Here is a 7,394-nt window from a genome sequence, read left to right on the forward strand (position 1 = left end):
GATCATCAGGGCGGGCTTTAGCCGATGATGGACAGATGATCAGCAGAAACTGACCAATGAGATCATCAGGGTGGGCTTTAGCCGATGATGGACAGATGATCAGCAGAAACTGACCAATGAGATCATCAGGGTGGGCTTTAGCCGATGACGGACAGATGATCAGCAGAAACTGACCAATGAGATCATCAGGGTGGGCTTTAGCCGATGATGGACAGATGATCAACAGAAACTGACCAATGAGATCATCAGGGTGGGCTTTAGCCGATGATGGACAGATGATCAACAGAAACTGACCAATGAGATCATCAGGGTGGGCTTTAGACTATGACGGACAGATGATCAACAGAAACTGACCAATGAGATCATCAGGGTGGGCTTTAGCCGATGATGGACAGATGATCAACAGAAACTGACCAATGAGATCATCAGGGTGGGCTTTAGACTATGACGGACAGATGATCAGCAGAAACTGACCAATGAGATCATCAGGGCGGGCTTTAGCCGATGACGGACAGATGATCAGCAGAAACTGACCAATGAGATCATCAGGGTGGGCTTTAGCCGATGATGGACAGATGATCAACAGAAACTGACCAATGAGATCATCAGGGTGGGCTTTAGCCGATGATGGACAGATGATCAACAGAAACTGACCAATGAGATCATCAGGGTGGGCTTTAGCCGATGATGGACAGATGATCAACAGAAACTGACCAATGAGATCATCAGGGTGGGCTTTAGACTATGACGGACAGATGATCAGCAGAAACTGACCAATGAGATCATCAGGGTGGGCTTTAGACTATGACGGACAGATGATCAGCAGAAACTGACCAATGAGATCATCACGGCGGGCTTTAGCCGATGATGGACAGATGATCAACAGAAACTGACCAATGAGATCATCAGGGTGGGCTTTAGCCGATGATGGACAGATGATCAACAGAAACTGACCAATGAGATCATCACGGCGGGCTTTAGCCGATGACGGACAGATGATCAACAGAAACTAACCAATGAGATCATCAGGGCGGGCTTTAGACAATAGGCTTGTTTGAGATGCGCCTTGCCTCGCCTGAAATAAAGGCAAGATTAGGCGGCTAGAGTGAGGGGAGGAGTGAAAAAAGTGCAGGCAAGCCGGACAGTTCTCTCTTCTCGTAGTGGATCAGACACCTGCGAGATCAGTTGCGGATATCGCGGGATTCACACTCGTGCGCTCTGTTGCTGATAAACTGGATGTCATTTAAGTTCTGTTGCTTTTATATGAAAATAAATATTATAAACAAGACACCCAAAGTTTTTGTTATTTATTTCCTTTCGAAAGGCCTGTTTATCAAGCATTTTTATTTTAATTACATACATGTTTTTATATATTTTATTAATATGACAACAATCACATAACCCACAGAGAGATTGCACTGTCCGAGAGTTTGGGAATATGCACACATAATTTATACACATTAAAACATGATATCAGAGTTTTAAAATCAAATATTTTAAAAAGTAACCTTACATCACAGTTGTTTAAACCAATAAGCATTAAGCTGTGTCGTCAGCAAGTCGTTTCCCATCGTGCTTTTGGTCAGCGCAGTCGGTGGAGAGCAACTGCGCTCGACTGCAGAAACCGACACATCCGCCTTTCGCTCGCGAGAGATTTTTGACATACGTCAGCATGACATCAGAGCAAGGTGGACCGCCCTCGGACACATATCTAACCGGCGTGCATCTCGCGCTGATCACCGGTGATCGGTTCTGCGCAGATTTTGCTCATCTCAAACAAGCCTAATGATGGACAGATGATCAGCAGAAACTGACCAAAGAGATCATCAGGGCGGGTTTTAGACGATGATCGAGAGACGATCAACAGAAACTGACCAATGAGATCATCAGGGCGGGCTTTAGACGATGACGGACAGATGACTGACCAATGATTGTTTGTTTGTTTTATTTGGATCCCAATTAGCTTCAGCATGAGCTAAAAGCCATTCTTCCTGGGGTCCTATGATCTGTAAATACCATGTGACAATACAATTTATGACATACCATAAATACAAGACATTACACTACATTGAAAAAACATATTCTACATTTAAAACCATTTATCTCAAAATAACAATTATTGTAAAAAAACAATGACATCATCAGGGCGGGCTTTAGCCGATGACGGAGAGAGGATCAACAGTAGCAATCATCACGTCATCAAAGGGGCTTGGATTGAATTTGTTCTAACCCTAAACGGGGAACTTGTTTGTATCTGCATCACCTTCACTATTTTTCTCTGAAATGATGATCATGATGGTAAGTACTCTGTGTATCATTAAATTATTTTACAACACCGGCAAAGATTGTTTGTTCCAGCGCGTGTGCAGACAGGGTCGTCTAAAGCCTGCCCTGATGATCTCATTGGCCATGGGACTGCGCCATCGACCTCCTGCCTGGGGCTACTCTACCTAAGGGTCTATCCTCTGTCCATCCCGGAACAGAAGGCCATGGTGGAGTACATGCAAGAAGCGCTACAACAAGGGTTCATCCGTCCATCGACCTCCCCTGCCGCTTCAAGCTTTTTCTTCGTGGGCAAGAAGGACGGAGGCTTGCGGCCGTGTAAAGACAACCGTCACCTTAATTCTCAGAGTGTCAAATTTAGTTATCCTCATCCTCTGGTCCCATCCGCCCAAGAAAAAAGCTCCGTGGGACCACCATTTTCTCCAAGCTCGATCTCAGAAGTGCCTACAACCTCATTCGCAAGAGAGACGAGTGGAAGACAGCCTTTATCACTCCCTCAGGTCACGATGACTATCGGGTGATGCCGTATGGGCTGTCCAACTCACCCTCCATCTTCCAAAATTACATGAATGAGGTATTTCGTGAATTCTTAAACAAGTTCGTCATCGTCTATATCGACGATATCCTCATCTATTCTAGTGACCTGAGGGAGCATGAAGAGCATGCTGTCAAGTCCTGCAGAAGCTCCGAGACCATCACCTTTATCTTAAGCTCGAGAAGTGCGAGTTCCACGTCTCCACTGTCCAGTTTCTTGGGTACATCATAGACAACCATGGAGTCAAGATGGACCAGATGGACCCACCCATTGGCCTCAGCCCACCACCATCAAAGAGCTGCAGCGCTTCCTGGGATTCACCAACTTCTACCGCCGCTTCATAAAGAATTACAGCCTGCTCAGCTTTTCACTCACCTCTCTGCTCCAGAACCGGCCCAAGTCTCTGTCCTGGACTCCATCGGCCACGGAGGCCTTCCACCAGTTGAAGAACGCCTTCCAGTCCAGTCCGCTCCGCTCCGATCCTGGTCCACCCCAATCCTCATCTTCCGTTTATCGTCGAAGTGGACGCCTCATCGACTGGGGTCGGCGCGGTTCTGTCTCAGCGGCAGGGGACACCCTCACGACTCCATCCATGCGCCTTCTTCTCTATGAAGCTATCCCCAGTGGAGCAGAATTATGACATCGGCAACCGGGAGCTCCTGGCGACCATGCTCGCCCTGGATGAATGGAGACACTGGCTGGAGGGAGCAGAACATCCATTTGAAGTCATCACTGACCATCGTAACCTTGAATATCTTCGTGGCGCAAAACGGCTGAATCATCATCAGGCCCGCTGGGCCATCTTCTTCACAAGATTAAATTTCAAGGTGTCGTATTTTTCAGGGAACCAGAACAACCAGGCGGATGCCCTTTCTCGTCTCCACCAAGCCGACCCTGAGCCCGAGCACCTTGAAACCATCCTCCCTCCAGCCATGGTTGTCAGCCCGATCCAGTGGGTGCTCCACGAGCATATCCAACGGGAGACCCAACAGGCTGCTCTGCCAGGACCTGTATGGGTCCTGGCAGAGCCGTTCAGACACCTGTATGTCTGATTTTTTTCTAGTTTGATCAAATAAAAAATATATATTTAATCCATGACGGATGAGTAGAGGGTGTAGGCGATTTCCAATTTATTAAAATTAGACGTCTTGCCAGGAGTGTAACAAAAGCTACGAAATCAGTCTTATATTTTGGCATGGCAAGCGTAAGGGGGAGGGTGCCAAATAAAGCTGTGACAGCCCAAGGTTCAACGTGAATTCCAAGAGTTTCAGATAATGTTTTAAAACATGGGATCCACATCGGAATCTATTTTAGAAAGTTTGACTTTGGTCCAGTGGGTGCAATGAAGGATTTTACACCGCATCAGACCATGTCTGGCGCAGAAGGATGAGGAGTGCACGCAGTGTAAAATCTTTTCCATTGTTCTTCAGAAAATATTTTCTCCTATATCCTCCTCCCACTGATCTTTAATAGATGCAAGTGAGCTTTCTCGCAAGGTACAGATTGCTTTATAAAAATGGGAGAGCATACCTTTCATAACATGGATAGATTTGAGGAAGAAGTCAATGGGAGTAACACCAGGGAGGTTAGGAAACTGAGGCTGTGCGTCCCGGACAAAACTGCGAACCTGCAGATATCAAAAAATGGTGCTTTGGCAAAGCAAATTTTTCAAGTAGTTGCTGGAAAGATGCAAATACATCATCTAAATTAAGATCTTTAAATGTTAAAATACCCAATGTTGACCACTGAGAAAAGGTCCTATCCATTAATGATGGTGGGAAAACTAAATTTGCTGCTATAGGGGCAGAAATAGAAGAGGTTTGTAAACCAAAATGGTGTCGGAGTTGCTTACAGATTCTTAATGTAGTTTTAACAATAATAGTTTTGGTATAGGGAGAGGCTGAGCATTGAATGGGGGCATGTAATAATGCTGCTAGCGAAGTGGGCATGCATGAAATAGCCTCCATGGTAAGCCACACAGAGGAATCATTGGAATGATCTTGATTTAAGCAGTATTGAATGGTTTTGCCTAAGATCTTCAGCCAAATAATAAAACTGAAAATTAGGTAAAGCCATGCCCCCAATAATTGTAGGTCTCTGAAGGAATGCCTTACAGATTTTGGGGATCTTTTTATTCCAAATGAATCCTAAAATCAGAGAATCAATTTTCAGAAAAAAGTGTAAAGGAAGGAAAATGGGTATGCACTGAAAATAATAAGTGAATTTTGGAAGGATATTCATTTTAACCGAATGAATTCTTCCAGCCAAGGACAGGGGAAGCAGTGACCAGCGCTCAAAGTCTTTCTCCATCTGGAGAAGCAAATTAGCAAAGTTGCATTTAAAAAGATCTTTACATTTATCTGTAATGCAAACGCCAAGGTAAGTAAATCTATGTTGCGAGATCTTAAATGGAAAGTTATGTAAAGGGTCATTTCTAGCTGCAGAGTTTAGTGGGAAAATCTCACTCTTGCTTAGATATAATTTATAACCAGAAATCAACCCAAAGGATTTTAAGAGATTAAGGGCTGCAGATACTGACCTATCCAAATCCGAAACATAGAGAAGGAGGTTATCTGCATACTAGGACACCTTTTGTTCTGTACCCATTTGCCCATTATAGAAGAATTAGATTGTAGTGCAATAGAGAGGGGCTCAATAGCAATGGCGAAGAGAAGTGGACTCAAAGGGTGAGTGGACCGGTGGAGGGAAAAAGTATGCTGAGCGAGTATTGTTGGTCCTGACAGAAGCTTGTGCGGCAGAATATAGTAACCTCACCCAAGAAATAAATCTGCGGCCAAAATCAAACTTCTCTAAAGTGTAAAAAAGATACTTCCACTCCACCCGGTCAAAGGCTTTTTCAGCATCTAATGAAATTACAGCCTCAGGGACAGTAGAAGAGGAGGGATTGTTTCCTAATATTAAATAAAGAGTGTCTATTTTTAATAAACCCAGTCTGGTCTGGAGAGATAATGGATGATCAGATGGATTCCAAATGTAACGCTAATAACTTTGATAAGAGTTTAAAGTCAGCATTAAGGAGACTGATTGGCCGGTAAGAAGCGCAGTGACGGGGATCTATATTTTTCTTTAAAATTAAAGAAATAAAAGCCTGATTAAGTGTTTGGGGGAGCTTGAGTGAATCAAATGACTCAAGATACATGTCAATCATTAAGCAGGCCAGTTTGTCTAAAAATATTTTATAAAATTGAAAAATAAAACTGTTATAAGGATGTCAAATTCAGCCCAAGACGCTCCTTGTATGTATCGGCAGAAATTGCATAGATGTTCTCTATATGAGCAATTTTCTAAACAATCTCTAATATTTTACTTTTCCTAATTTTTTCTCTATATGCAGTATATGAAATGATTCCCCCCCTTAAGTATGTATGCCTTCATAGTTTCCCAAAGAAGGGATGCTGAAACATCTGAAGGTCTATTTGTTGATATGAACACATCTATTTGATTGGACACAAATTCCTTAAAATGTTCGTCTGACAACAAACGGGTATTTAAACGCCAAGGTGGCCGAGTGCCATCTGTCACAGGTTCAGGGTGTGACACTGGCTCTTCCTGTTGTTTGTCCTGTCCTATCCTGTCATTTTCCTGCAGCTCGTGATTGGAGTAATTAGCTTGATCACGAGCTGTCACCTGTACACCTGTCACTTGTTCCCTCTACCCTTTATATACCCAGCTGTGTCTATCTCTTGTTGTCAGTAGATCACTTCTTGTCACGTTGATGTTGGATGTCTGCACTACGGTCTGTCTTACCTGTCTTTTTACTCTGCATTCAGGACCCTTAGACGAGCAGTTGCAGCAAGTGTTGTTACCTTGCTGGCTGGGTCTCGTTTCTTGCGGGGTCGTCCTGCCTCCTGTATTCTCGGTGGTCTTTCCAGCCAGCGTGTCAGCTGTGGTGTGCACTGACACAGCGGGAGCACCAGACAGTCTTCTCAGACAGTTTCCAGTCTTTTTGTTGCCTTTTGTTTATTTTTTGGTGTCTCTGGTTGGCCTGAATAAACTTGTTCTTTCTACCGCTATTTGAGTCCTCCCCTTCATCACCATCACGACACCATCAAGCTCCCTGATACAAACCTTCATACTAACTGGTGCATGGTCTGAAATAACGATAGCTGTGTATGAGCATGTCTCCGCAGAAGAAATTAACCTGTAATCTATCAAGAAAAAGTCAATCCGTGTAAAAGTATGATGCACTTAAAAAAAATATGACAATATTGACAGCTCAATCCGAGGGGCGGGATAAACGGTTGTCTTTTAAACTCCCTCTGGATGCGATAGGATAGCGCTACACCAACCAGAGCAACGAAGGTGAAGCAGAGCTCGCTGACTGATTAAACATTCACCGTATCCGGTCGGCTAAACTCTGAACACATCTTCCCTTTTTAAGAATGACTTCAGTGCCATTCTTTGTTCTTTTCTCAGAGAATAGCCTCTCAATACCCTTCTGAGCTGTAAACGCCTCACTCTGGACGGGACAATCACATCGTGTATAGAGTCGGTGGGCGGGGACATAATGACGACGGCCCAGTTGCGTTTGCGTGCTTCTAGTAAACACAATTTT

This window comes from Pseudorasbora parva, chromosome 14 (genome assembly GCF_024679245.1).
Source record: "Pseudorasbora parva isolate DD20220531a chromosome 14, ASM2467924v1, whole genome shotgun sequence".
Taxonomy (NCBI): domain Eukaryota; kingdom Metazoa; phylum Chordata; class Actinopteri; order Cypriniformes; family Gobionidae; genus Pseudorasbora; species Pseudorasbora parva.